Consider the following 18,906-nt stretch of genomic DNA (forward strand, 5'->3'; position numbering starts at 1 on the left):
GAAGTGGCACTTCAAAGTTATGAGCCGCACATTAACCACTTCTCTAAAAACAAAGTATATAACCTATCATACAGCCTTCGAAGCTACGGCGCCTAAACTCTGAGTATGAAGATGATCTAGTCAGTGTTCTTAAAAATAAATGAGTGTGGTATGCAAATAAGCGTATTAAAGCATCGTAAAAAAACTGAGCAAACAGGATATGAAATAAAATGCGAGGCAGTGATATTTTAAATCAAATTCAAACGAGAATATAGGTCAGTGCAACACAGGTGTTAAGAAGAACGAGGGAATAATTGTTTGTTTATGTACCACAAAAAAAAAGTTTTCAGTGGCATATAGAATGGATGACAGGTGTCTCGTTTCCAACTTCCCAGAATTCAGTAATTTTTTCGATTGCACGCTCAACTTTAATAAATGCATATTCAGAAATAACTGCGTTTCTTTTTTTAATTCTTGAACTGTACATAAACATGAGTTCTAGCCATACCTATGCATGTTTGACTCGTTGATTGTTGAGAAAGTTATGTATGTTACTTTATCACCCTTCCTTTCAGGTTGATCGCTAAGTGCGCGCTGCGCCGCAGCTCTCTATAACCCATCACCTAATACCCTTTTATGGGACCTTGGAGGAATTACTAAATAAATAATTAAGAACAAAGCAGTTACAAATATTTTGTTGTGTATCAGATCTCTCTGCAGTTAGCGTGTAACTGCGTGAACAAGGCGTGCAAGGAGTTGCCGCCTGACTGCAGCTGAGAACACGTATTGTGCGTGCCATATTGCTGAGCGCTCCATTGAAACAGCAAAACGAATTCTTCTTGCGCACTTTGAATAAATTCTCGGAACTTGCACTGAAACTACGCGAAGAAGCATTAGATCAAGGTATGACGGGCTTACTACGCCACCTCGATCATTTCACATGCGATCGCCTCGCATCCCTTGCACGCACTGGAAGGTTTATGGGTGGAGTAAGATCTGGCAACAGCTTTCTGCATTTGTAACCTGGAATTTTTTTAAAGCTCACTACCAGCACGAAGAAGTGTTGATACAGGACTTATCTAGCATCCTCCAAACCGGAAACAAAAACTTTTCTTTAAAATACTTGCCGCGCACAGCAGCCGAAGCTGACTGTTGGCTCCACATTCCAAACTGAATCCTCCAGGCTTTCTACATTTTTAATGACTTTGTGCCGCACTGGAAGCTAACACTAGCTTCTGCGTGTGATTTTCACTGTGACATTGTCACCATGATTACAAATTATAGCGCGCCAACGGGAACGAAAACATCATACACGCTGCCAGCCGGGTAACGCAGGCCACTGAGGAAATTTGCACACTAAAAGATGCATTGCTCTGCCTATAACAAGTGCCATTGCCTGCCCCGAAATTTGATTCAAGCTTGGACTCTTACGCCAGTGCAATGGTGTGCACCACGGTTCCTCTTTGGCCCATTGCGTTGAAGTTGCACGTAAAAGTTTTGATTTTTAACAATTGCTGAAGCAACCGCTGCTCTCCAACAAACTGGGCATTTCTGTTTGAGTGGGCTATCAGAGAAAAGGTGAAAAGACCCTGCCAAACCTTGCCCACGAGCTGTTTCAAATGTAGCAGAATTACGATATTCGCTATTATAATTGATACTCATATATGCCTTTCACGCCATGCTGGCGCCTCTTTGCTGAGGGATAACGTTAGTTACCTCTGCAAGATATTCATACTGAGACTGGGGAGCGCTACAATCAAGACAAGGGGACAACACTACATAAGAACACCACGAGACACGGGCGCAAACTTTCAACTGAGTTTATTTTCGACATGGAGCATATTTATACGCATATAATCATGGGACACACAAGCATAAAAGTGTTAGAGCCAGCCAAGATATCAAAGCAATCACCTACACCACGCGAGATATAAACTATCCTCGCAAGTCATGAATTTCACACATGACCGGCTAAAAACAATTTTTCTTTTTTTGTAAAACTTTGTAATCTTGGCTGGCTCTAACGCTTTTATGTTTGTGTGTCTCATGATTATATGCGTATAAATATGCGCCATGTCTAAAATAAACTCAGTTCAAAGTTTGCGCCCGTGTCTCGTGGTGTTCTTATGTGGTGTTGTCCTCTTGTCTTGACTGTAGCGCTCCCCAGTCTCAGTATGTACAACCAACTAGCCCCCTACAGCTTTAAGGATGTTCATAGCGTGTTTTCTGCCGTTCAAATTAAAGGGAAAATCAACACCAACTTTTAGCAAACCGGCTCGCTCGGATGCTCGTTTCCAGCACTCTAAACAAGCCAGATTAACCATGTTAAGGCGTCAGTGAATCACTGGTAGAACGCTACTAAAATGGCAGAGTTCAATACAGAAGCAAATACAGCAGCACGCCACATACTTTCTCATCCTTCCGGTTTATCAGCGCGGTGAATTCCGAGCTTATTACACGTACTGATGTCTATCGCTACTCCTTTTTTCCCGATGCTGTAGAAATTTGGAATCAACTACCAAGTGACGTTGTGGACCAAACAGATGTAGAAAAATTTGTGATAGGTGTGAACGCGTTCCTGGAAGATTGCTGTGCAAATCTGTAATTCTGTGCATTTGAGTGTTTCTTTTTTTTAGCGAAGAGAAGTGCACTTGTGTCTGTATATGTTTCCCTCCCTGTAATGAACTCACAGAGGGTTAACAGTATGAATAAATAAATAAATAAATAAATAAATAATCGAGGTGGAAAAACAGTAAAAATACAATGAGAAAACTTGGCTCTCTTTTTGCAGCTTCAGGCAGAGCTTCGTTCCTAGACGCCGGTAGTTTCTTTCTTGGTTGGTTTCCTTTCCTCCTGGCATGAGCCGTGTCGTTATATTATAAGAATGGTTGTCTGAGTAAAGGAAACGCAACCATGGGTGTGAAAAAGTGTTATTGGGTAATGAGACCGGCGAAATTCCCGACTGTGCGATAGCCAAGCCAGGCAATAGAAATGACCACGAAAACGGGCTCCTGGACTGCAGTTACCTTAATAATGGTGAAGGAGAGGATGATGTTTGTAAGCAACAAATTTCCCGAGTAAGCTGACTATTTTAGCTACAATAATTTGCCCTAAAGGGTAAAGGTGCGAACGTAGCGTTCTTCCTCCAGGAAATTTCACATCACATCACTAAATTTTGCTTAGCGACCTCTGATGGGGTGTTACATCTCTTAATGAAGCATATTCGGCAATCAATAATTGCATAACAATCGGCAACCAATGATCGTATAAGGGGTTTTGTTACGCACCCAATGGCTATGAGAAGATAGTGGCGCCTCTCCACGACATCCATAAAGCATTCAGTAGCTGAGGAGAAGATAGGGCTGCAGGAACATGCGACGTCAGAGAGAGAGAAGAAAGTAATCTTTACAAATATTTGGACATTACGGCAGCGCACTTTGTAGTTTGAAACAGCACAAAAACGTCAGCTTGACAAGTATTACAAAGCACTGCCCACGCAGAATTAACTGCAACGTACGCTCTCCTCTGCAAAAAAAAAAAAAGAAATCATTGCACGTGCACATGCCTTTGCATGCCGCCAGCAGCTACGCCTGGAAAAAGGTTCACATATTGCTGTCCGGTTATTGCCATATTCCGCCTGCCCTAATCGGTGCAAAAAATAGCACCACATTTTTGTGCCATTTATGGTTGACCAAAGTGTTTCCCAGTACTGCCTGGAGGAAAAATACGTGTTGCTTTTATACGCATTTCTTTATGAACTCGTCTAAGCAGTAAGAATTCTGGCAATTGTGAACTAACCATTTAGTTTGGCTACTGTTTGGCAGCAGGCGTGTAGTACAGCGGGAAGATATAGAGAGCAACGTGGCGTGCCGCGAAAGTCAGGCATGCACAGTTGCAATCAGAGATGTGCATCCTCACTAGGGCGAGCCCTGAAGAGGGCGTCCTCACCCCCACCTCCTGAGAATTTCACTCGGTGAGGTGAGGGTGAGGGATGGTGGGAGCAAGAAACTTCGTGAGGACGTGGGCGAGGGAGGAGGCACATGGTGAGATGAGGGCGAGGGAGGAAACACATCGTGAGATGAGGGCGAGGGAGGTCAAGATGCACTGTCTGACGACGAGGGTGGTGGCCCGAACCGTACTCCGGGCTACCGTTTTTGTCTCTGCAGCCTGTTATGAATACCCGTTTTCAAACGCTAGCTGTTAGGGTGAAGGTTCCTGGGGAAGACGTAGTTTCCGCAGTCTGGGTGTGCATAAGGCGAATACGAAAGGCGGGGTGCCGCATGCCTTCTCCGTCGCCGCGATGTACTACACCGCTAACAATGCTATGCCGAAAAAACTGCTCTTCTAACTCGAAAAACCTAATTAAATATTGTGTAAAGTCTTAGGCAAAACACCCTGTATTGTGCGCTAACAAGGGGGCACAGGCCGGGTAGTGCGGGTGGCCGCATGTACAACGGGAACCGTGACACTGTAGCCTACATTTTGATTATCAGCCCAGAGTCTGTCAGATGATCAGAGTGTGGAATAAAACATGTATAAATTATACTTAGCAAGATGTTGGATTCCCAAGTTCTAAGCCTTGTTTCCCGGAACAACGTTCTATTTATGCTCAGTGAGGTTTCGAAGAGTTGGCTGCAGCGCAAAAGATCGCTTCTACAAAACTCCGCTGTCAAATCAAAACCTGTTGGTGGCGTTGGTTCTGAATTTTTTCCTTCACACTGTGCGTAGTTCAGTACAGTCGTATCTTTTTTTTATATTTTTGGTGCCGCAGTGCGTTGGGCAAAGCCAACCACTGTAGTCGTACCATGGAAATAAAGAAGCAGCTTAGCCACCTTATCATCGCTCGATCCGCCTTGCATTGCACGATGTGCCGAAAAGGATAAAGTTGTACTGCTCTCCAAATAACAGGAAAATCTCGGCTTATTTCTCTCCCTGCCGATACGTGTGACGACGTAATCGCGCGCCTGACTCTATAAACCAAATTTCTCGTAGACATGGTAGGGAATTCAAGCTCAGCGTTTGGGTAATGTGTAGTTGTGCAAAAAAAAAATCACGAGTGGTTTCGCTTGGGGTTAACCACGAATTATCGTGCGCTAGCACGATTAGACCAGGTTTTGCATGGTTTATCTTGACTTTCTATGCTTTCGCTCGGCCTGAACTGGCTTACTTTGGTTGATATATCATGATGTAACTTTGCGTGTCATTACACCATTTTATACTTGTACTGTGGTAGAATTGGTCATTCTCTACATTCACAGATACCTGGGAGTGGCGCGTAGCGGTTAGGCTGCGCGACACTGCCCTGTGATGGTAGATGGTGCCTTCGGTGGGGTTTGTGAGACCTATGTTGTTCCTGAGGAATATCTCGCAACTAATCACTAATTGGACTGCCACGGTGGCAAGTTTGCACACAATCCTCTGGGGAGCTTGTGATGCCGTCACAACGTTACATGACCAAGGTGGCCCACGTGCTAGAATCAGGCTTCGGACAGATAGAGAACCGCTTTTCGGCTGAGTGGAAGCGATAGTGCACTAAAATGGCAACCTCAGGAATCGTTTAATCCGGACTCGTGGAGTTAGTGATTATCATTATTCAGACCAAATGCTGCATTTTAGCGCTCTGTTTGACTTTGAGGTGGCCTGATTAATATTTTGTTTTAAGCGACAGCATAAGAGCCTCACTGAAGCAAAAAACCGGCATCACACTGGGGGAAGACACTAAAGTAATAAAAAATATTCATAGCTGGGGGAGCGGCATCCGAACCCGCGGCTGCGCGAAATCAGTTTCGCAAGCCGTTGCTTCAGAACACTACATCATCGCCACAGCTTCTTTTTAGGGATGGTATTTATTACATTGAAAATATATCCTATTTACATAATCTAAACTATTTATAAAGCTTTTAGCGAACGCCACGAAACACATCGCAAAAATGACAGAGTAAAAGCACTAGACTCGAGGTAAGGCTGAGCACATCACCAAGAGGGATTGCCACTACGGTTTAAAGTCGCTCGGTTCATACACTTCCCTCAGATGAACAGTCAGCTGGGAGAAATCCTAACATCCTGCCCGTACGAGCTGCCAAGCTCTCGTGCTGTGCTTGCAATGTCGTCGTCTTCGTCACGTTGCCGCGTTCACGAGATTTGTTGTTGAAAGTGCCAGTCTTTCACGCTGTAGTAGTAGTAGTAGTTGTTGTTGTTGTTGTTGTTGTCGTCTCACGCTGTAGTTTCAAAGCGTGGTCTTCATCATCTTCCATCCGTGCGTGTGGAAGCGTCATCAGACAAGCATGCAGGAAATCGCACGAAATGGAGGAAGATTAGAAGCAGTAAAATTCAGAAGACGCAGTTCTATCGTAATGCCTTGGGCCTAAAAACTTTCCTTGTTCTGAGTCTACTCTGCTTATCACTTATTGCAATGGTTGTGGTAGACGCCACTGCATAGTTTTCTGAATATTATTGGCGTACATAGGTTTTTGTACACCGACACAACAATGGGCTGACTCATTTTAGTAGTGCATATACGTAACAATGAAATGTTATAGTGCGGGGCACATGTATGTAAGCAGTGTGTGCCTGAAGTAAAGGCAGAGTCATATTCTGGGGCTCAACTCGTGAATGTGTCCATTTTGTCCCATGCATTAGCTCAAACAACTCATACACACACACGTACACGCACACACACAACAATATAAGAGCCTAAACTCTCGTCCATTAGTGCCTTGAAGGCTTGTTTTATTTGTTTATTACCAAGTAAAACCTCCAGCAGTTGCCGACTGCAAAAATAAATCGAGTTTTACCATGACTGCTAGTGAGGGTGAGGGTGAGGAAGGCCCGACGATGTGAGGGCGAGGGAGAGCAAGCAAATTAGGGCCGGATAACTTTTCAGAATGACGGCTAGGACGAGGGTGGGTCATGGATTCAAAAATGAGGGTGAGGGAGGAAAAGTAAAAATAAGCGTATTTGCCCACCTATGGTTGCAATGTGTAATTGTGCAAACGATGAGGACACAACGGTAACCCTGCTGTTTCTTCTGCTTGCTAACACACGAAGAAAACATCATGAGCGGTGATACTAATGGAGTGTGTTTAGTACGGGAAAACAGTATCGAAAAAGTGTATTATTTTAAAATGAATTCATATTAATTATGCACATATTGGTCTTTTGCTCTACTACCATATTTTTAAACACTAACGACGTTTTTAATTTGGATTTAATATATATGTAAATGATATTTTGAGCATAGACACTACAGTTCAGTCTATTATATATGTCGACGACAGCACCGTGCCCATGTCTGGCTTCAATATTCCGCACACAATTAGAAAATGCAATAAGATGCTTGAGAAGCTATCTGTTTGGTCGAGACTCATAGGCTCAATCTATCCAAAACAAAAGCAATAATGTTTAATTCCAGAAATATGCTGGTTTCAACAAACGAAGCCTTTCATTTGGACGGTCAGGAAATTGATCTTTCCAACCACCTCTTCTCTGAGTACATTTCTCTCAAACGTTATGACCTCTACCACCAATCGGAAATCACTGGCGTACTCGTGAGAATCTCCCCATCTGTTATTCTTTTTTATTGCCTGGTCATGTGGCCCGGTTTTGTCGTCGTCGTGTGCCAGTATCCCCGCTACGTCCCCTGAGTTGCCGGCTACTGGCCTCCTCAAACTCAACACTCAGCGACAGCCGAGCCGCCCCGGAGTCGTCCTCTTTTACCCGACCGCTCCGCTTTCTCCAACCAGCGCTCATCCTCACCACTTCGCCGAATCCTCTCTCCCATTCTCCGCAGCCCACTCTTCCGCATGAGGAAAACTAGATGCCGCAGTTCCTGAGACGGGAACTGCGCCACCAGTGGAATGTCAAAGGCCTCATTTCTTCCCCGACAATCTTATCGAAGTTTTTTGTATTTCGGTACTGGCGCTCACCGCATCCTTTTGCCGTTCTTTGCGAAAAATGACAACAGCACTTTCTGGATTCTGGCTGTGCATGTCAAGCGCGCAGCCTATTGAGCCGTTAGCGGCGTACACTGCCCGAGTCGTTATAGAGGGTAAACTGATTAAAAATATAGCAAGTTGGGCAAGGCACATGGAATAGATCCGTTATTTTTTCAATGTGATTTCCCCAAATTACTAAACATATATATATGCCTGGGTACGTTGCCCACCGCCCTGTGGGCAGGTGGGCAGCCTGCCACAAAACCGGCTTCAGAGAAACAGACAAACGCACAACAGCTAAATGGGAGGAACGGCCACTATATGCTCCAGCGCTCTAAAAAAAAACTATGGGCATGGTGGACATCGAACCACGGTCCCGTCAATTGAGAGCTGGGAGCTGGAAAGTACGTAACAGCTGTAACAGCTGTGGAAGCTTCGAAATCAAATTCCTGAGAAAATTACATCACCCGTTATTATGACTTGATACAATCTCATTTAAATTACTGACTTTTAATCTGGGGAACACCAACTTCAATTAACATCAAAGCTTCATCAAAGGAAAAGACGACTCGGACTAACGCTGACGCCAAACTCCTTTCGTACCTATAATTTCCAAATTATTTTCTTGAACACAAAATTCAACCTCGTCAACCTTAAACAACTGTTCGAATGTGCAAAGGACCCTGGCCAGTCCCCCACTCTGGGGATATGCTCCAACAGAGAACAACAGCAGCAACTAATATAGTCAGCGCTCGTTCACTGCAAAAACCGGTTATCATTGAGGGTAAAAAACCATGATAAGGCAAGCGTATCAGGGGCGGCAGAAAGTTTAACGGGTGGATGCGATCAAAAAGTTTGCTGGGATAGGATCCCCGTACCTTGCATACGACAGGGTTAATTTGATATATTAAGGAGGCATTTACCCTGCAGAGGAAGTAGTGAGGCTAATAATGAGGACAGTTGTTTCTTTAATGCATAGTGAAACTACCTAGAATATTTGAGAACCTTCTTAGCCACATTCTTAAAGAAGAAAATGCAATAGCATTTAGGCTGGCTGCTGATGGGCCTACAATGAGTGTCTAATCTTGTTCTGCGATTTTCCCGCCATGACTCCCCTTGTAACCTTCTAGTTTGTTCGAGTGCCTTTCATTGGATTATCATATGGGATTGCATGAATCCGACCCACTAATAAAGAATAATGAATTTTCTGAATTATGCCTACTTCGAAAATTTTGGTGCTCCTTAGTAATTTTTGGGGGTGCTAGCTATCACATTTTGACAGTTCTCACATTTTCAACTTTGTTGGTGTCCTATGATTGGTCCACTGGTGCTCAAGCGGTGCTGACGTCACGACCCTCTCAATCGCATTTATAGGTTTCTAGGAGACTTCATATCCCTGCTTGCGCAATGGTGCAGCGGGTAAGCAATGCGCCACTGCCCCGGCAGGTGGCTGTTTCAAACGCAGCCACTGGTGGGGCTCGTGAGAGCCAGGGACTCCCTTCCCGAGCTCCGGCAAGGCTCATACACAGAGCCAGGATGGGCAGGTGACAACTGCTTAGAATTTGGCAACAGTGGGTAGGTTGCCACCTTCTATAGTGGGCAGGGTGAGATTACGTAGGCTGGTCACGTTACCACTCTTGAGTCGTAACAGAGAAATTCACGGTGCTGTCTGATTAGTCAACTGGAGTCGCTTGACGCTGATTACCTCTTCAGGGGAATCGGCCAGTCAGAGAATTTCGTTGCGGAGCTGCCGAAAATTTTGTCAGATGACAGCCAAAACATTTTAGCGTGAAAAAGAAAAATTCGAACATACTGGTGCCTTAAAACACCGGGCTGCATATTAAGAGCCCGTCATATCCCCCGCACTTTACCACCATCACGGACATCAAAATTTTGGGGGCACATACGCATCAAGATAGAGCCGCAGTTAGCAGGCTCTTCGAGAGCAGCATACCCACCCGCCACAGAAGCTCACTGCTCTCGAACACATACTTCCATGATTTTGGTGATTCGGCATGTCGGTTTATCATACGGCTCTTCCTCAGACTGATTAGTTTCATTAACACAAACAAATCACAAGGCAAAAGAAAGCTTTCGTCAACAGGAAAAAACCTAATACTCTACAGTCTGCGTCACTCTTGTGTAGAGCGCTCAGGAAGAGTGCATTTCGCAATACAAACTGAAATAACCAAGCAGCCCATGGCCTCCGAGCAAACGTAGACCTTGCTTGCAGGTCTGTTGTGGCTTTACTTCCATGTAAACTTTGCCTCTAAAACCTTCGACCTGCGTACGAGGTGTCACGGAGGGAGGTGCACAACTCGAGCACTCTGCACAAGCGTTGCATAGACTGCACAATTTTGTTTTTGCTTTCAGTGCCGTTCTTAAGGCTTCTTTGTCATATGTCCAACAATAACATATCCCTTCGACCAAGAATGAAACAATTATCAGAGCTCTCTGGCATATTGTGCTGGCCGCAATTCACTGTCCACGGAACGAGCATCTCCTTTCCGTGAAGCCATGCCTTCACAGGCAGCATAGATGTGTGCAACTTGTAAAAAGAAGATTGTTTCACCAGATTAAATGCACATTTACCTAACAGGCTTTAAAAGGCTGCCTACTATGTTATACAGTACTCAAAATACGAGTAATCTGTCACAAGGAGAAGTTATACAGTAAATCTTAAAAAGCGCATACGCTAGAATTAGAAGGTGTCAGCAACTTCCTTATGGAATCCCCATAGTGTCTTTTCGCTAGCCTGTGCAGTCAGCGCGAACAGGCAAGACAAAATAGCACTAGGACATTAACCATACGACTAAAAAATAGTGGTCTGGTGATTTAAAAAAGAAAAAAAACGCGGCAGAAGTTGAAGTGCAAACAAGTGCACAATGCCTACTCCACTTGACTCTATAGAAAGAAACAAGTTCTCACTGTGCACTGACTCCTGTTTAGAGCGCCACATGAAGGCTGCGAATGTCCTCTGCATTACCCGCCTTCTTCCTCGTAGTAAGCAGGATTCCAGTACGTCGGCAAGCTTTGCCGCCAAGATGTTGCAAACTTGTGCCGAAGCAATAAATGGGGGTTCCCAACCTTCCAAAGCCTGTGTCTGTGGTTTCTTGAACAATATGTGTGATTCCCAGCCTCACATTTGAGAATCCTGCGTATTGAAGTACCTTACAGTTCCAGCTTATACTACCAAAACAACTTGACCTGGTACCAGAATGACCCCACCAACATTCTGTGAGGACCTGCCCCGCAGCCCCCTGTGTTTGCTTTCCCGCGAGGCACCGTGCAACAGCAGTCTCATTTCGAGGAGGAACGCATTCACTTCTCAGTAACATTAACTGGCAAGAGAGGGCGCCAGCGTCGCTGCGCGGTAGCAGAGAACAGAGGGCAATAGAACAGAGGGCAGCAGAAAGGGGGTGGAATTGGGGCATTCATTCATACAAGTAAGAATTTTCAAAGGGTTAAACTGGGATGCAAGGACCATTTGTGGCTAAAAGGAAAAGTGGCAGGGGAGCAAACCCTCCTTGCCTTGGTATACCTGTGGACAGGAGGAAACTCCAAAGAGGAAAACAGGAAAATGTTAGAATGTATTGCAAGCGACATTGATCACCTAGGAGGACAGAGCGAGATAATTATATTAGGCGACATGAACGCCCATATAACCAAATTAACTCGATTATTGGAGCAAGAGCTAGCTAAGGTGCGAGTAAAGCTAAAAGGGAAAAGACGCAAACCCAAGGGTTGGTGGGATGAGGAGGTCAAGAGGACGATAGAGAAACGTCAGGAAGCGTCCAGGGAACACAGATATGCCAAGAAGAATGGGAAACCAGAAGTTGAAGTAGACAGAAAATGGAATACCTTCATAAAGTGTAGAAGGGAAGCATCCTATTTGATTAATGAGAAAATTAGAAGAAAGGGTGACCAATGAATGTCAAAAGTAAATAAAAAGGATAGAAAAGCAGCTAAAAAATTCTGGAAGCATCTAAATGCAATGAGTAATAAGACTAGGCTAGAACATAGGTTTATTGTTACAGATCAGGGTATTCGACAAGAAAGGGATGAAGCGATAAAACACATAGAAACAAGGATGACAGAAAAATTTAAGGAAAGAAATGTTGCACACAATTTATCAAAGGAGGATAGACCGGTTGCTGCAATAGCTTCAATTGAGCAAAGAAAGTGGGAAAGGGCAGATAAGAAGGTTCCTAGTGGCACGTCAACAGGACCAGGCGATATTCCGATTATGTTAGTAAAGCAGCTAGGACCAAAATCCAAGCAAACATTAATACAGGTAGCGAACAAAGTGATAGTGGATGGGAAAGTCCCCGATGAATGGCGATTAAGTAGAATGAACATGATATATAAGGAAAAGGGGGAAAAAGCTGACGTAAGTAACTACCGTCCCATAACAGTGACATCTGTGGTGTACAGGGTGGTGATGCAGATTATAAAGGACCGATTGCAGGCTTGGGTGGAGAACGAGGGGGTGCTAGGGGAGTTATAAAATGGGTTCTGGAAACAAAGGAGGTTGGAGGGCAATCTGTTTTCGTTGACTCAGTGTATAGAGATTGCTGAAAAGGAACACAGGCCCCTATGGCTAGCATTTCTGGACATTAAGGGAGCCTACGACAACGTTATTCAAGAGTATCTGTGGGACATCAGCCACGATTGAGTGGGGAGAACGTACTTATCTCCCCAAGTCTACCCGACAATTCTTAAGATTTGTGTAATTTAAGAAGTGTGTCGGGTATCGCGTCTCTCCACGGCGATGTTCTCTCTTCGTCCTTGTCTAATTGTTCCACTGTGTTGCATTCCTAGCTGTCATGAATTACCAACTTGCCCGATTAGCCATTCGCTGATGCCTCCCAAAGCTGTTCGGTAAAATCTAAAGCCTCAAGTGCACTATTCTTGTAAGAATAAACAAAGGCGGCATCATCAGCATTGGCTAAAATATTAATTTCACATTGAGCCAGAAAGAAACTATGGATAGCTACTGTTAATAGTGCTGAGGCAAAGAGGTTGAAGGTATAGGGCAAACAACAAAGGCAACAACGCACATTTTTGGCGAGCAGATGAGTTTAATGGGGTAGCTTTATTTTTCTCTTGGTTAAAACGAGTCTTGTATAGGACTCGTAATCGCACAGCCCAATGCTCCTGAGCAAAACAGCAACATTTGTATGTCCCAAGGCCGCAAACAAAAAATGTTGCAAACTTCATCAAACGCCTTTGAAAGTGAATCCTAATTAGAGCTACTTGTACAGTCCAATCTTATACTATCTCCAATATCGAACTTGCAATATTGGTACAGGTTCAAATACTGCTGCCTCTAATACCACATATCTGATGCGAGCCTATTAATTTCATGACAACTAGCTGCAGACGGCCTCAAAAAGCTTAGCAAAAAGTTTGTGATCTACAATGGAGAAAGAAATTTTACAACAACCCTCAACAGTTTTCAACCGAATAGCATCCGTGTTTTTTTGGAATTCATCTATTATACCCAGAAAAGGAAATGGGAAGTAAAAACCAACATCACAGGATGCCTGAAAAACTTTGATCAAAAGAGGATAAATGCAAGAAAAAAATTTTTTGGAACTTATTAGTAATACCTTCTGGGCCAGGAGATTTGCGACCTGTAACTTCAGGAATGGCCGATTTAATTTCGTCCAAAGTGGCAGGTCTCTCCACTACAGCACTCTCCTCATCAAGTCCAGGAAAGGCTACGAGGTAACAATTGAAATCTGATCTCCTATTTTGACACAAACAACTCCAAGGTTGCTCCGAGCAGTTGTAAAATTGTGCGACGTGATGTTGGGGGGACGGAGGTGTATAGAGTACCGTTCCTCTGTGGATTGGCGCACATAGGTTAAACTGGGTGGTGTGTGAACATGCGCCTTAGAGAGCGCAAAAATGATTGTCCGTCATGGGTGTGTGAACATCTCCGAGAATTCAACAACTGCCGTCTTCTCTTTGAGGCCACGCAGGTGTTGTATCGTCACCTACAACATATAATCAGAGAGGTGATGCAAACATTACACATAGCATCGCATGGAAACTGCGTGAGCAAGCCTTCGCTCTCGCTATCTATGAAGGAAGTAGGCTATCTGTGTAAGCTTTAGTTTTTCGTCCTCTTTGCATTCTCTTTTAACCCTGATATGTTTACTATGTTTTCTTCGCGGCCTTTAGAATCCTTTTGTATTTAAGAGTTCATAAATTTCCTTCCAAATAAACCAGTTGTAGAAAAGGCACTCGTCCTGTTGCCTTCTTCCTCTGTCTCCGCTTTGTTTGCGCCCCCATTTTCAGCATGAACAGCTCCCAACTAGCCCAACTTTCCATTCTGCTGTAAAAATATGCATCAAGAATATCAAGAATATTCTGAATGGCGAATATTCCCTTTTAAAGACCTGTTTGCCTTTCATCATTCAGGGTCCGAAAATATTGTTGCTCATCTAGAAACGTACGAGATCAAAGCCTTCACCTTATACCTTTCAGCTGCAAACGGTTCAAGCTGTCCTTTATAGTATTTATATCTCCTGCATAGACACCTGGCTAATAATCTTTAGCTCATGTAGCCTAATTCAAGTACGCCAGAGCTCTGAAGGTGATGTCTCTTCTGGAGCGCCTTTCTTACTGGGGCTTGAATATCCAAATGTAATGTTTCATTTTTACAAACTGACATCATCTCGTGATCATATATTTTCTAAGCAAGTATTTAAAGTTGAGTGTAAAGTGTTTTTCTGCTGAGAACTGACCGGCTTTATCTTCCGCATCTTCCGCTGAGTGCTTCCTATCTGACTGCCTTCCTATCTTAATAGATATAACACAGTGGCCACTGAAGAATATATACCACTCCCAGTAACCAAACGCACTGGCTCACGCGTCTGCTGAAAACGCAAATTCTGGCAAGCCGGGCACTCGAGGAACAAAAGAAAGGTGTAAAGCGAATACTGTCCTATTTTTCTTGTCCTGAATGCGCATTATAATCACGTGCAAAACCATTAAGTAAAGCCGCACTAGGGTCAAACCGTTTGCACAACATCAAACGATCCTCATCTTTACAAACACAAAATATTTCAACCACATAATTTTGCGATCAGTGTACTACGGGTCAACTAATGGCACAAAACGAAGCCTTCTAATTCGCCACTTTGCATCTGATATTGCGATATCACACCACATAAGTCGCCCTTCGCCATCTATGCAATGCGACACGGCAATCAGCTCCAGTTGTTTGTCCAGGAATAGCATACACCCTCCTGACATGATTCACGAGCGGTTAGCGATTACGTTGTATTGTGATAAAATGGGTCAAGAGCAGCTTCCGTCTTCTCATGAGCAGACAGCTTAGTTTCCTGGATGGCTGCCACACTCACGCTCCGTTTCTTCATAGGGTGCCTTAACTGATGTTGCCTCCACCGAGCACTCAAACTACTAACGTTAAAGGTAGCCGCATGAAATATGCGGCATTCGTCATTTTTGGTGTCTGTCTTAATTAAAGCTATCCCCTGGAATGGAGTTGCCAGCCTGCAAGTTAGCGGCCTGTTAGGAAGATGTTGCCCGGTGGTATGAAGTTACCCTCCCCGCAGCCTCCACACCGGATGCTTTCCGCACATCCCCACCGCCACACTCCTGCTCACCTACAGGGCGCTTCAGGGGTGCACAGGCGTGCATGGTCTCTTCGTTGACGGTCGAGGCTTCAGTCCATGAACCCGAGTGGAGCACGTCGTTCGCAGCCGCCGCGCTGACAGCCTACAATGCACAGAGCCCGCTGGAGGTGGCCACCACCCTCTCCACTCTGCTGCCCTCCAACAACAAATAAGCATTAGCAACGAAGCTGGCTTGGTGGGTATTCACTAGTTATAGCGTCTCTGTTGTCTCTGCAGGAGGAGTGCATCAAGCACACTACTCTAAGCGCCAGGCCCAGCCGTGCCCAGCTCCCATGGGTTTGACTTCGGAGAGGCGGATCCTAAATGGTCAGCCCTTGCAGGTTTTCCCTTGCTGCCATTAGGTGTATAAGACTTCGGCATTTCTTCAGCTGGGAATTCGCGACCCAGCTCACGGACACATCCACAGCGTCTGACACACCCACAGGTGTGTTCTGTCACAAAGTTCGTGCCTGAACTGTGTTCGTTCAAACACTGGCGCGGGAGATCACGTTTGCCTTGTGGAATTCCGGCCAGTTTTCGAACCCGCGTCAATTATCCCTGGATCATGACTTGAAGCTGCAGCTTCGATCCAGCCTACTACGACGTTGGGCAAATTTTCTGTTTCGCTTGTAGCTTGGTCTCGCTTTCACAAACCATTTCTCTACTGTGATCAGCATGGCTGGTAACCGTGTGGCATCTGTGGCCGCGGTGAGACCATATCTCATATTCTTTGTGAATTTCCAGCGTACAGTTTTGAAAGACATTCTCTACGCCGTGCACTATAACACATCGATTTACACCCGCTAATGGAGCTCAAGATTCTTGGACACTGGTCGCGGTAATCATTGGCGGTGAGAGGCCTGCCAGGCCCCCCTGCAGTTCTTAAGAGTATCGACTGCGCGACAGTCTGTGACTTTGCCGAGGCCTTTTCGCATCTTGCTTTTTCTAGTCACTCTGTTCTCTCCCTCACCTTTATGTCCCGTCATCATTTTCCCCCTGTGCAGCGTAGCAAACTGCTTTCATTTACCGGTTAATCTCCCCGACTTTCCTCCTCCTCCTTGCGGCTGAGGCAGCCACGGCGCCTCCATTTTTTCGCAAACACGTCGCGGCGCGGTGCGGAGGCGACGATTTTGACCCCACCCCCCCTTGCGTTGACGGTGGACACCTCCTGACGCTGGAGGGTAGTGAAGGCCACTCCGCCCCCAACTCATATTGTCGCCTGCACGCGAGCGCTTGCCCGTTGTATGAACGGGGAGCTGTGGGGTGAAGGCCCAGGCACCGTTCGCGGCCTTCGCAAATTCGCAAACGCTCTTCGTTAGGACCGTGACTTTCTCTCGTGTTCTTTCACCATTGCTTCGCGTTTTTTGTTCCTTTGAAAATCTCCGTCTCGTTTGTAAGCGGCTCCTGAAGTTTTTTTTTTCTGTCGTTTCCCACGAGAACTCGACGGCGGAAAAACAGCGAGCTGGGCAGTTCGCCTGAAGTTTTTGGCGCTTGCGGACCGGAGTCAGGTCAGGCAGAGGAGTGGTCGGAAAGCTTGCCTAGGCGGGGTCTGACAACTATAGAGCGTGGTGACGGCGGCCCCGAAGACGCGTGGCCCAAGTTCGCCCGTACCCGCAACACCTCATCAGCCCCGCGACGAGCAATCGCAGAGTGACACTCTCTGCGACTTGACCTTGCCAACCCGCAACTAAGCCACCATTCCTTACCATTCTCTGTAAATCTATTGTTTGTGTTGTTGCTCGCTGTTTTTCGCCTTAATATTTTATATAACATTTCTTTCTCGCCTAGCGTTGTTGTATAATAACTGCCCTCATGTTTCCTTTGTGTTAACTCTAGTGTTCGCGTCCTCATTTTCTGCTTGTTATTTGCGTCGCACCTCTGTACGCACGCTGCATTGTTGGGCTTGGTTGTGTAACCTTTTGTTGTTGTTCTTTGCCCTAAAGGAGTTCGTTACAGAATTTGTCAACGCATCATGCTTCCGATCCAGGGCTAATCAGGTGTGGCCGCTATCAACGGTCAGCAGTCGAATATTATCTTTCGCACGCGAAGTTGAGACATTTTTTCGCTCGTCCCCCTCTAAACTTATAGAGAGTGCAGTGGTGGGCAGGTTGGCCCTAATTGTTATAAATTCAGCGTCAACCGATTATCGAGCCGACCACAATATCGTGACAAACTGGCGTTCACGACAGTACCTGCTGACCACGATTGCCCTTGACCGCGAGGCATAGCGCTGAAGTGAGATCGCGCACGCTGTCCAAAACTGGAACTGGAAAAAGCGTGCGAGATGGAGGACTTAGCCTCATTCAAAGAGGAAAGGTGCTGGTCCTCGAGGGAAATGGCCTTTGCGAAATTTATGGAAACGAGCGTAAAGCGCATGATGAGCGTCAACGCGAACGTCGTCGTGAGGAATGAGTGCTGTCGTCAGGAGGACGAACTACACAAATCGCGCTCAGAACTTATAGGATGCTCGAGATGCAAAAATAAATTGAGGCTTTCCGAGCACGAAGAAAACATAGCAGGACTGGAGGTATCAATGCTACTTCAAACGAAAACCAAGTGACATGTGAGACAGCAGAGAAGGCGTTTGAGGCCGGCTAACGGAATTACCGGCAATGCGACTGCACGGCGGAAGCAGAAGTGGCACCGGCAGGTTTTGCCGACACCTCCTGAGCATAGTGAGCCTGCAAGAGAATGAACTTTGTATCGTCAGTGGACGATGTGGTGAGCTCGACTGTGCAATCGGGGCAGAGGTGAGCTCGGAAACGCCTGAAGCAAATACGCTGGAGTAGGATTTCAGCCGAGTGCACATACCACCCCCAGACGTTACAATGGCGGCGACAGTGCCGCCTGACATAGAAGATGGGACATTGATGCAGACTTTCGGGAAAAGAAAAGGTCCCGGCGATGTAGCGGTTTTCGAGCGCCTGACCGAGCAACGAGCTGGGGAATGTCCCTGCCCTCATGAGCTAGAAGAAGGGCTGAGCTCGACGCTGGTCCAAGTAGACCAGAGTTCGGTGACGGCGCAGGTGAACTGGCTGAACAGTTATGTCAGCAGAGTTGAGGAGCATTGCTCAGAAGCGTCCGGTGCAAAACATGACCAGAAGAATGTCGCACAGTTGTGCCCCTTATGGGAACCAGCCGATCGCGATGATGCCACAATTCTTGCTCGGCTGGAACAGCTGCAAGCAGCCGATAGGGAGTCGGTCGCTTTTACGGAGGAAGCATTTTGCGAGGATCCAGCAGTAGATGGCGGTACAGGCCTGCGGGGGAGTAGGGCGAGCCGGTTCCTGCGAGACTGCGGTATCCGCAAAGCGTACCGCACAAGCGGCAAATGACGTACAGTC

Source organism: Amblyomma americanum, chromosome 5 (assembly GCF_052857255.1).
Source record: "Amblyomma americanum isolate KBUSLIRL-KWMA chromosome 5, ASM5285725v1, whole genome shotgun sequence".
NCBI lineage: Eukaryota > Metazoa > Arthropoda > Arachnida > Ixodida > Ixodidae > Amblyomma > Amblyomma americanum.